Source organism: Canis lupus, chromosome 25 (genome assembly GCF_011100685.1).
Source record: "Canis lupus familiaris isolate Mischka breed German Shepherd chromosome 25, alternate assembly UU_Cfam_GSD_1.0, whole genome shotgun sequence".
NCBI lineage: Eukaryota > Metazoa > Chordata > Mammalia > Carnivora > Canidae > Canis > Canis lupus.
Genome location: NC_049246.1, coordinates 23883610 through 23896839, shown reverse-complemented (window position 1 = coordinate 23896839; position 13230 = coordinate 23883610). Strand labels below are relative to the sequence as shown.

The 13230-nt window shown below is 38.0% G+C and overlaps 1 pseudogene; it reads right to left on the bottom strand.

The window, feature by feature from the left end:
• Positions 1-2658: 2658 nt before the first annotated feature.
• Positions 2659-3481, bottom strand: LOC119877520 (annotated as a pseudogene).
• Between the last annotated feature and the right edge of the window lie 9749 nt (positions 3482-13230).

Here is a 13230-nt window from a genome sequence, read left to right as displayed (position 1 = left end):
AAAGATTTTATGTATGTATTTATTTGCAAGAGAGAGAATGAGAGAGAGAGAGTGAGCATGCATGAGTGGGGGAGGAGCAGAGGGAGCGGGACAAGCAGACTCCTTGCTGAGCATAGAGCCTGATGTGGGACGTGGGGCTTGATCTCACCACCCTGAGATCATGACCTGAGCTGAAACCAAGACTTGGGCGCTTAACTTGCTGAGCCATCCAGGTGCCCTTCACATAATTTGGATATATAAACAACCCTACCACAAGGATCATTTTACATATACCTTTGTTTTTGTGTGTAATTATTTCCTTTGAACAACTTTTTGTAAGTGTACTCTCCCGTTTCTTTCTAGATATCCAATTTTTCTTTCATGTTTCAGAAATTCCTTCCCCTACTCCATGATTTTATCAATGCTCACTTTTATTATTGTTCAACACTGAATGTTTTAGTTTTCTATATATAAATCTTTTTTTTAAAGATTTTATTTATTTATTCATGATAGACATAGAGAGAGAGAGGCAGAGACACAGGCAGAGGGAGAAGCAGGCTCCATGCCGGGAGCCTGACGTGGCACTCAATCCCAGGACTCCAGGATCGCGCCCTGGGCCAAAGGCAGGCACTAAACTGCTGAGCCACCCAGGGATCCCCTCTATATATAAATCTTTAGGCCATTTTAGATTCGTCTTGGAATACACTGTCAGGTGGGGAATCTTACCTAATTAAAAAATAGTTCACCAAAATAATATTTTGCCAGTTGTCTTGCTGACTATTAAAGAATATGTTTCTGGGACACCTGAGTGCTTCAGTCAGTTAAGTGGCTGACTCTTGATATCGACTTAGGTCATGATCTCAGGGTTGTGAGATGGGGCACTGTGTTGGGCTCTGTGCTGGCTATGGAGCCTGCTTAAGATTCTCTCTCTCCTGGGACACCTGGGTGGCTCAGTGGCTGAGCATCTGCCTTTGGCTGAAGGCATGATCCTGGAGTCCTGGGATGGAATCCCACATTGGGCTCCCTGCATGGAGCCTGCTTCTCCTCCCTCTGCCTGTGTCTCTGCCTCTCTCTCTGTATCACTCATGAATAAATAAACAAAATCTTAAAAAAAAAAAAAAAAGATTCTCTCTCTCCCTCTGCCCTTCCCCACTCCTCTCCTTCTCTAAAACAAAAATAAAAACAAAACCAAAAACAAAAACTGAAAGGAATATGCTTCTTTCTTATTGGAGTACTTTCTTAAGCATACCCTAAATTCTTACTTTGGATTTAATTTTAAATTGGATTTAATTTTGGGATATAGTATTTATTCCAACCACCTATCCTGGATGCAGTGCCACAAAACGTTACTTTTTGTAGCTTTACAATAGACAATACACAATAGGAAAATCTTACTATTTTTTTTAAGATTTTATTTATTTATTCATGAGACACAGAGAGAGAGAGGCAGAGACACAGGCAGAGAGAGGAGAAGCAGGCTCCCTGCATGGAGCCCAACATGGGACTCGATCCCAGGACTCCAGGATCACACCCTGAGCCGAAGGCAGACGCTCAACCACTGAGCCACCCAGGCGTCCCAGAAAATCTTACTATTAAGTAGTTTCCTGTATGTGCTATGGCAATTCCCCTCCATTAAGCCTAATGTTTAGTGAAAATCTTCACACTTAATAGCCTTATGTTAATGATACTTTCAGGAGCTATGTGATTAGGAGTGTCCACGCTTAAAGAAGGTAATGCCAGAGGAGGGGCTATGTGCAAAAGTGGGTGATCAATGAAAGGGTGGAATGTTTAGAAAAACCGAAGACATTATTTTTTTTTAAAGAAAGTGAATCCAGATGGCTTTAGATGTTGAGGACTCAAAGCTTATATATATTACGTATCATATATATATATAATTATATATAAGATTATGTGTATTTTTTAATAAAGTAGTATTGCATTGTGTTTACAATTTTGTATTCTGCTTGCTAAAAAAATTCACATTGTTTTAGAGGCATTTTCTTTAAAGATATATTTTTGTCCTTTATAAACCTTATTTTTATTGGTTGCATAATATCCCATCTATTGGATGTCATAGGATGTCATGGTGCTTTGTAAAGTTGCATAAAATACTTCACAATCAATGTCTCCTAGAGGTCAACAACAGAGGAATAACCTGGAAGCATTAAAAGGTGTCAGAAGAAAAGATATTTCTCTCTATGGCTCTGTTTCTCTGTGTTTGACTTAAATTACTTGACTTAATGTTTTCAGATTCAAATGGCTTTTGTAGATTCACTCTTGAGAATTATGTGCTTGAGTAGGTCTTGCTAATTTATAGATCTAGCCTAGTTATTTACCTTCTATAATTATTTTTTAACTATAAGCATATTGTAAGTAATGTTTGATTCTTATTCTCCTTCAGAACTTTTTTTTTTTTTACACAGGCAGGTGAAACAATTTTATTTCACAGTTGTCTTTAAAACCACATACTATGTTCCTCATATAAAAACAGTAGTACGATAACTATACTTTCTAGAAAATGATTATATAGACCCTCTCAAAGAAAAATGCATACCATTATATGGTTCAGACAAGTTACTTGGAAAAACACATCTGGACTGATTCCTAAAACATACCATAAGACCACCCTGCATCTTTTGGTTCAAAGTATAGATTAGTGTCAGCAGTAAGGGCCCCTGCATTCTTACATATTTGATAATACACATATAGACTGGTTTGTGACTTAATGCCCCATTGGTTCATCAGCCTTTTCTGCAGGTTCATCAGCAGGTTGAGCAGGCTGTGCCTTTCTCTGTGGTCTTTCTTCAAGACCTTCCAGGAATGGAGATACATCATCATCATCATAAATTGTAAATTCCAAATCTTTACCAACAATTCCAATGAAAACATTTTTTTGTAGTTAGGTCCTGTTCTGCTGGAAGTGTCTCTCCTAAGGCACACAGACCATGTTTAACCATTTCATTCAAATTGCACTCCATAAACCCAGACATACGTCTCTCCAAGTAAGTACGAGCTGATTGAGAACGGGCTCCAATGGACATGGTTCTACAGTCAAAATAGTTGGCAGATGGACTGGTTTGGAAAATGTGAGGGCCCATATCATCAGAACCAGCAATAAGCAGTCCAACACCATATGGCTATATCGTTGTGTTGGTATCTGGGTCCTCCTTCCAATTAGAGATACAGGAGGAGACACAGGACGAGGTCTGTCAAATACAAATCTGGAATCCAAACACCTGGTGCATAAAATTACATAACAGTCTAGCATCAGCAGTAAGTCCCTCAATTGAGGTACTAATATCGTTATGAACATGGAGAATTTTCTTCGGATGAGCTGCAACCTTTGTGCTCTCTTCAATGCAATCAACATTGCATGGATTTTTGATTTCAGACCAACTGTGGCTGAACCTTGCCTGACAGCTTCCATTGCATATTCAGTTTGATGAAGCCTGCCCTGAAGGCTCCGAACAGTGACATCATTGTCATACTGGTTGCCAAACATGGTTCCAGCACGTCTGGCTATGGCCTCTTGCCGAGGTGCGGATTCAGGAGCGCCTCTCCTTCAGAAATCTTGGTATGCCATTAAAGTTTTAGGAATGGCCCTACACCTCTGAATGAGGAGGCACTTTCATCTTTACACAAATGTGTACTTATGGGGCGCCTGAGTGGCTCAGTGGTTGAGTCTCTGCCTTCGGCTCAGGGTGTGATCCCAGGGCCCTGGGATCGAGCCCCACATCGGGCTCCCCACAGGGACCCTACTTCTCCCTCTGCCTATGTCTCTGCCTTTCTCTACGTGTCTCTCATGAATAAATACATAAAATCTCAAAAAAAAAAAGTATATTTGTAACATTTAACTTAGGACGCCTGGGTGGCTCAGTCAGTTAAGTGTCTGTCTTCAGCTCAGGTCATGATCAGGGTCCTGGGATCCAGCCCCATTTCAGGCTTCCTTCTCAGAGGGAAGTCTGCTTCTCCCTATGCCACTACCCCCTCCCGCCCCACATGTGCACTCCTGCACGCTCTCTCTCTCAAATAAATAAATAAAATATTTTAAAAAATAAATAAAATATCTAACTTTATGATCCTTAATAAGAATATTATAAAATAGTCTTCCCCATTCTTTAAAATCTTATTTTTCATCATTTATTTTTAAATTGGAAGAGATTTTAAAAATAAATATTAGGTAACTCAGATAGGCTAAGTGTTTTGCATGATCCAGGACTAGAAGGTAGGTCTTCTAGTTCCAAGTTTAAAGGTTATTTTTCTTTTTTTCTTTCTTTCCTTTTTTTTTAATGGTTATTTTTCTCAAATGTCCCTTTAGTGTCGTGAATCATCCTTGCACTCTTTGTATAAACTCCATTTATGCATAGAGTGATGGATTTTATATTCTAATACCTTATTTATGATTTGAATCTGTATTTAGAAATGGTATGGGGGGCAGCCCGGGTGGCTCAGTGGTTTGGCGCTGCTTTCAGCCCAGGGCCTGATCCTGGAGACCTGGGATCGAGTCCCGCCTCGGGCTCCCCGCATGGAGCCTTCTTCTCCCTTTGCCTGCCTCTCTGCCTCTCTCTCTCTCTCTCTCTCTCTCTCTTTCTCTGTGTATGTGTCTCTCATGAATAGATAAATAAAATCTTAAAAAAAAAATAGAACTGATATTGGCCTACATTTTTATTTGTATTGTGTTTTCCAGCTTTGGTGTCAAAATTAACTGTCATACTGTCATGTTTTTTATACTTTTCTATACTCTAGACTGTATTATGTGATATAGAATGATTTGTTCTTTATTTGATGGATTTGCCTTAAAAATATCCTAATCCTGGTAGATTTTTAACAGTTTTTCTTGTTTTGTCTTTTATATTTTCTTATGGTTTTTGCTTTACAGTATTAATGTTTTTACCTGGTTTTGTATCTATTTCTGAAAAATTGTCTATGTGATCTAGATTTTTAGATATATTGGAGCAAAATTATGCTTTATTTTCTCTTATAATTAAAAAAAATTTTTTTTCTGAAGCATGCTACATTCTAATTTCCAATGTTGTTTATTTTGTGTCTTTTCTTTTACTTTCTTGTTGAAAGTTTGTTTTAGGGGCACCTAGGTAGCTCCATGGTGGAGTGTCTGCCTTTGGTTCAGGGTATGATCCCCGGGTCCTGAGATCGAGTACTGCATCGAGCTCCCCATAGGAAGCGATGAATAAATAAATAAAATCTTTAAAAAAAGGAAAGTTTATTTTATTGATCTTTTGAAGTATTAGCTTTTATTTATATTAAGAAGAAAAAGGAGAATATAAAATATATATGATCTACATATAGATCAAACTTATTACCTTTTTTTCTACTTAGTCTATTTCTAAGAGAGAGCTGTATCAAAGTCACATTTCTAACTGTTTTTCTACTAGCGATTGCTTTATAGGTTTCAGAGTTGTGTTCATAAGTGCATACAAGTTTACTACTGTTAAATATTCTTTCCAATTTGTACCTTTTATAAATGTAAAATATATCCTTTTTTAAAACAATAAATGCCCCCTTTTTAAAATTTTATTTGGTCTAAAATAATACTGCAATATCTATTTTCTTTTGTCATAATCAGTCTGTTAAATCTCTTTATATCACTTTATTTTTTACCTGTTAGCGTACTTTTTTTTTTTTTTTTTGCTTTAATGTCTGCCCAACCCAGGGCTGCCTACATCTCTCTGGTTCATGTCATAAATTTTATTTTGTTAATGCAGTAAAAGAAAAACACCATGTGCTAAAGAGTTCATCTAGTCTTTATTTCCTATCCTTTGCAATGCTCAAGTAATATCTAAGTAGTAACAACATTGTTGCAGGTATCAGCTTGAAGGTGGAAGTCTTTAACCAGTTCAAGTAGTCTTGGATTCTGAGGCTTACATTGTTTACTTGGTGATTGAAGAGTGAAGGAACAGACAATAGAGGGGGGTTATTCTCAGCTAATATGAGGAAGTAACCTGCTTTGCATCTATAGAAGCTCTTTTGATTTTTTTTTTATTTGTTCTTTGGAATTCCTCCATGGTTTCTCCATGAATATTTTTCAATTTCTCTGCTTTAAATTTAGTGGTTTTCTAAATTTCTGGGATTTTTTCTAACATTCTTTAGTTTGGTTTCCTAACTCACTAATTTGCTCCTCAGCTCTGTCCACTTTGCTATTTAGTCCATTGACTGAGTTTTTATTTTGCCAATTACCTTAAAAAAATTTTTTTAAAGATTTTATTTATTTGAGACAGAGAAATAATGCACAAGGAGGGTGAGCAGCAGGCAAAGGGAGAGGGAGAAGCCGGCTCCTTGCTGATCAGAGAGACCAATCTGAGGCTTGATCTCAGGACCCTGGGACCATGACCCGAGCCAAAGGCAGATGCTAAACTAACTGAGCCACCCAGGTGCCCCACATTTAAAATTTATCACAGATGCAATATCTTCTTAAACCTCTCCAAATATAATAATTACACTTATGTGGTTGATATTCTGTAGGTTAACAACCTCCTCTCTCTCTATTCTGGGTATTGTAATTTATAAAACCTTCCGTAATTCTGACCAAGTTTATTGGTGCTGTCTTTTTATTTCTTGTCTTTTCGTTCAGAGGATGCAATTATATATGGTCTGGAGTTTCAGCAGTTATTTAAGTTATCAGGACAAAAGCCAACACTCTAAGAATGGGAAAGCAGAAAGGTGGAAAGAGTATGGATCCTGATGGCATCAGTGAAATGCTACACTAGCTTTGGACTACCGCCCTTCATTCTTTATAGAACAAAAATAAACCTAATTTTCAGTTTACTTTTAGATGGATTTGCTATTATGCAAAACCATTTGCAATCCCTGATGAATGTAACTGATTCTAAAGTTCTTTACTGATTGCTCCACTAGCTTATTTTTATTAATTTTATTAGGTCTTCTGCTTACTGAGTTTGGTGCTCCTCTCATGGTGTGGGTTCTCTTCAAGTAATTATAATTCTTGTTTGACTACTCATCTCTTTAATTAAGAACCCCTGCTTGCCTATCTGTAGGGATTACTTTGTTTTGTCAATAATGATTGTTGGGGAGAGAGAAACTGTTTCTGGGGAGAGACAGCCACATGTCCTTGGTCTGGGGTCATTTATCTTTCCCGTCAGGAGTCACCTGGGGTCTAGTCCTGCTTAACTGGCACACCCCCCAACCTCTGTTATAATGAGTAAGGGCCACAGCTGCCTGGAACTTGGCATTAACAGTGTTGAGGAGGAGCGCAGAGACGCAGGAGAGTGGTCAGCCCTGCCCAGGTGTACCAAGGCAACCACCTAAATTAATCACCAAGGGCTTCTAGCCCCCTCAACCCTGAACCGTCCCCCCCCCCCTTCTTTCATAAAGTAATCTTTTCCTTGAACTGCTTCTGCCCTAGTGGACATTTTCTCCTGCATGTGATAAGATTTGAGTATCCAGTCCAGTGTGCTATTTCTCAAAAATGTCTCCAATTTTTTTTCTGCTGATGGTGCTTTCTTCTGTTTTGAGGCTAATCTGGATTTATTCTTTTTAAACCATGGCCTCTCAAACCTTAGTCTGTGTGAGAATCACCTGGAGGTCTTGCTAAAACAGATTGCTGGGTCCTCCCCTCCAGTGTTCCAGTAGATGGAGAGACAGGCAGGGGAGATTTGCATTTCTAATAAGTTCCCAGGTGATGCTGATACTGTTGGCTCAGGAAACCACACTTTGAAAACCACTGCTTTAAAATATACCTTTCGTTTAATGAAACTTTGGAGAATAGTATGTTCATGTTCACGAGATTAGTTTACTGTATTAATCCAATCTCAGAAGTTTGGTTCATTTCAAACAAATTTTATTTTCTAAAGCCTAATATTTTGATCATTGGATATTCAAAACTGAGGGGCAGACCAAGTAAAATGCTCGTTTTAAGGTTATTATTATTATTATTATTATTATTTTGAGAGAGAGAAAAATGCAGGGCAGGGGCAAAGGAGAGGGAGAGAGAATATCTTAAGTAGGTTCCACACCCAGCATAGAGCCCAACATGAGCCTCACAACCCTGAGATCATGGCCTGAAAAGAAATCAACAGACACTTAACTGACTGAGTCACCCAGGTGCCTTCTAGTTTTAAGTTTTATATCATGCCCGTCATGCTTCTTGTCCATTTAAAAATATTTAAAATCTTTCTATTGCTCCTGAGTAATCTTGTACCCAATGTTGCCTTCCAGAACTCAATGTTTTCACATAGTTCAAATTCTAAGTGAAGAAAAAAAAACAAAACCCTAGTATGTGTGTTGGTGTGTGTATGTATGAGCCTACTTAGATATCTTTGCATATATAAATATGTAGTATTTATGGACAAAGAATTTGAATATCTACACATTATTTCAGAAATCTGCATTTCTTTAAGAGTAAAGGTCCCAAAGTGCCACATACACAATCTGCAGTATAGTCAGAGACTGACTCAGATAATTTAACCATCTACTGAAGCCAATCCACTCACAGTTTTCCCAAAGTAGCCACTGGTACCTGAGAAATCCAAACAGAAGGGGGATGCTAAATATATACTGCTTCTTTTTGTCTCATATCCTGTTTCTCCTTTCTTCTTCGGAATTTATTTTCAGGCCCAAGCACATGATTATATGCTGGTTTTCAAGATTAAATGTTCATATCCACCTTATGGTATGTTTTTAGGGAATGAGTCTAAATACATGAATGCATTTAGAAGAATTACTTGTATGCGTGTACCTGGAGGACACAGAATGTAATACACGTACTAACCTGTATGGTTTATTTTAACCTTGAGGCCTCTCTCCTTCCTTATAACAAGACAGCCTTCCTTCCTCCGAGTCTCCTTAACTTAAATATTTGAATGTGCTCTGAGGTTATATTATTCCCAGTACCTGTCATTGAGTGCTGAGCTCAAACACTGCCTATTTTAAGCTCTAACTACTTTAATTTAAATTTTCAAGTAATTATTACCCCCTTGAATTTGAAATGCACATTTCTTTAAGTGTAAAAATCACACTCAAGTGAATCAGCTTAGGTATAAATATAAACAACCTTAGAGTAAAGGAAATCTAAATTAGCCAATCTTGTATTAGCTGTAATCTGAACATATCACACATATATTTTAGGCTGCAACATTCCTACTATAACCTAACAACTAAAAATACTACCTGTGTGCTTGAGGGTAAGTTATGACTGTCATGGGAACCATAATTTTGAACTTGAGATTTGTGGGCATAAATCTCAGCTCTGTTTCTGCCTAAGCCTTAACTTAGAAAAGAGTGTTTGAGAGGCTCCTTTGCATATTATAATGATAGCATTTGGCCTGACTGTGAGCTATTGAAATCATTATCTATTTTTTTCAGACATGGCTACGTATGAAGATGTCCCCCAAGATAGGACACCAGCTATATAACACTGACCTTCTGAGCATTGCCTGACAGCAGTGTAAACACACTGGGAAGGGCCAGATTAAATGGTCATTGATGCACGAGAATTTTCTAGGTGAAAGAAATGAAGAAAGAAGAGTAATAACATCTTGAAAGTCTTTGTATAGTATTTGGAGAAAAATAGGACAGCTGAGCCTTGAACAACAGGTTTGAACTCTGTGGGTCTACTTACACGTGGATATAGAGAGCAAGATGGAATCACTCATGTCAAGCAGTGTCTTATGTCAAGCAGTTGTGTGAGCAGCTAATGGCAGTGCAGCTAAGACCAGAAAGCACCAAAACCAGCACAGGGAAGACACCCAGAACTGATGACAAGTAGAACCAGAGCAGGTTTACAAAGGCCCAAACCTGATTAAACTCCTTTATAGAAGGAGGATTTTGGCAGCAAACTGTCAGACTCTCCTGACACTGACTGTTTCAGGTCTGATCACATCAAAAAGGCAACTGCCATGGAAGGCTCTGCCCAATTGATCTCTCAACAAAACAGAGATCCTCCACTGCTTGAATGTAATTATCAGCACATAGCAAGAGCCGACCCTGACCTGACAGGCCTCATCTCAACTGCGTGCTCACAGGCTGACTTTGAGTTTAGTTGGTTAACTTCTTACTCTTGGTTGTTATCTTGTTTGTTGTGTGACTTTGTGTGGTGTTTTGCTTTGCAACAGACCTTGCTTTATAATTGAATAAAGCTGACACTATGGGAAGACACAACTCATGCATGTGCCTTCATAGCATGCTCATGATAGGATTGCTTCTGCAAATCTTGGAAGAGGTGAGATCACTAGTCTGGTTTTGCTTCTTCAAGAGATGCTGGGTGCCTTGTGCTTCTCTTCAATCAACTCCTGAAGAAGTGGCTTGTGCGCTCTATAGTCACATTGTCATATTGGAAATAGAAGCCCAATATAGGGGCAGCCTGGGTGGCTCAGTGGTTTAGCGCTGCCTCCAGCTCGGGTCATGATCCTGGAGTCCGAGGATGGAGTCCTGAGTCGGGCTTCCTGCATGGAGTCTGCTTTTCCCTCTGTGTCTCTGCCTCTCTCTCTCTCTCTCTGTCTCTCACGAATAAATAAATAAAATAAAATCTTAAAAAAAAAAAAAGAAGCCCAATATGGTAGCTTGCTTCATTAACATATGTGAGCCAAGGAGGCAGCAGAGAAAGTCTGCTAGCAAGATGAAAGTCTCAGCTTCATGTAACCTAATCATAGAAGTGACATCCATCAACTTTGCTGTATTTTATTGGTTGGAAGTGCCTTATAGGTTCTACCCACACTTGAGGGGAAGAGATTACACAAGAGTGTGAATAGCAGCAAATGGAGGTCATTGGAGACTTAGAGTCCGCTTGCTATCATAGCTAACACGGAAATAATAGAGATTGTAATTATAGCAAAAAGTAGCATCGTACTGACTATGCACCATGAACTTCTCTAAACATTTGCATTTGTTATTTACTAATCCTTCCAGCAATCCTTTGAAGTAGAAGTTATTATTATCCCTTTTTAGTAATCCACACTGGAGTTAGAAGAGCTTAAGTGATTTGGCTAAGGTTACACAGTTAGTAAGTGATAGGGCTGGGGTATGAACCTTGACATTTTTAATTCCAGAGTCCTTATTCCTGACTACTATACTATACTGCATATACTCTATAGTTCTATACCATAAAATTATAAATAGTGATTTATACAAATACAGAAGATTTTTCTGTATCTAATTTCTGTATTTAAAGGAGTTACCTGACTATCAGAAGTATTACCAGAAAATAAAATGTTCTATGTAGTATGTATTTCTACATAGTAGATGCTCAATCTTTGTTAGTTTCCTTCTCCTAATAGGCAGCCAAGATGGGCACAGGAGCATTAGGGCAGCATTCAATAGAGTAGTCACTGAATGACTCGAAATTTAACTATATTTCCATATTACTAGCTTCCTGAGGACCCAAAATACTTAGAATTATTTGTTGGGAGCAGAAAAATATCCCTAAGCTGAGGTGATATTAGGATTTTTGCTTTTAGAATGGCACCCAAATAGTACTTAAATAAATCATTGTGTTTGGGTAAGTGGATTTCAGTGGTGTGGTTGAATAGCATTTGTTTAGAGGAGGATTGTTTTGCTCCCCCCTTAAAATTTTGTTATAATTCTCTGAGAGCTAGGATAAATATATTTAAATTGGATACTATAAAGAGTTCCTTTAGTTTTCTGCTAGGTCTACTCATTATTTTGAGGCTCAGTTTCATGCTTTTTGCTATATAACCATCTCTCCTACTAAATAAAATAGGATAGAGGTAGCTACATAACTCCAGAAAGCGTCTTTCCTACTCTTTAAAAGTATGGTCATCTATATAGAAAGTCATGGAAAAGTTACACTCTTGGTCCTCTGAATGTTACTATTACTTCTTATAGGACATTTGGTTACAAGAATAGAGTAGGTGCAAAAATATTTTTGATTTAAAAAAAATACTTTTTATTTCAGATCATCTGAATATTCACTTTACATCTTCAGTAGTATGGATAATTGAGAACTGAATATATATGACCATATATTCCACACATGTATATACACATGTGAGAATATTGGTCATAAGGAAGAAAAACTAATTCATTATTTATTCCTTAACACATCTTTAACAGTTCTAGACCATTAACAACCATTATTAGCAAGTAAAAGAATGTGCATTAAACTCATATTATTTTAAGTGACATTATGGATACCTTTTGGGATGCTGTTATGGACTGAACTGTGTCCCCCTAAAATACATATGTTGAAGCACTAATCCCCATATTTGGAGGTAGGGCTTTTAAGAAAATAGTTAAAGTTAACCATAAAGATGGGACTCTTGTCCAATATGACTGATAGCCTTATAAGAAGAGGAAGAGTCAATGGAAATTTCTCTTCAGGGCCCAGAGAGGAAAGATCATGTAAGGACATAACAAGAAGGTGACCACCAGCAAGCCAGGAAAAGAAACCTCACCTGAACTTCTACTGGCACCTTGATCTTGGACTCCTAGTCTCCAGAACTGTGAGAAAATACATTTCCATTGTTTAAGCCATCCAGTCTATAGTATTCTGTTATGGCAGTTCTAACAGACTAATACAGATGGCTATCCAGTTAAACTCCCCATCACCTATAGCCCTGTCTCCATTGCCCATTTTCTTCTAGTGAGTAAGTTCCCACAGACTTGACTAAGTTGTTAATAAGCGAGTGATATAACCCTGCTCCCTGTGCACAGCCATTTATCCCAGCAGCTCACAACTGATCCAAGCTTGTCCAACAGATTTGCTCTTGTGGGAATTAGAAAGAGGGACTCAGAAACTCTAGCTAGTTTGATGTGATGTGTAACAGAGAGAGTATTGAAGCCTAGGCTGTGGTGACCTTGTGCATGCTGACTTAGAGAAAATAGGTCTTTGGGGAGAAAGAGAAGAATGAAGCAGATGTTCAGGGAGAAGAAATAAGAATCCGAGAGAGTGGTCTCAGAGAAATGAAAGAAGAACCTTACTATGGACTTTCTAGTTCTGACCTGCAGTGTGTCAAGAGGTCCTGTTCAAGTTTTGCACTTGGTTTCCATGAAATACCTCTAATTCTTTATAAAAATTCCTCTTTATTTCAGCTGCCTCTAGGCAGCTTGTTTCATGCAACCTAAGAAGTTCTTAATAAGACATATGGAAACATGTATAATTAAGGCCTAAAGCATGAATTAAGTAGAAATCTCATAATAAACAGAAGGTTAATTCATGAATTTGCTAATCATTCTCTCTTGCTACGGAAATAATGGGAATTTTATTCTTAACCTCATGACAGTTATAGGTCGCTATTTAGTTCAGTTATTTTAGTTTCT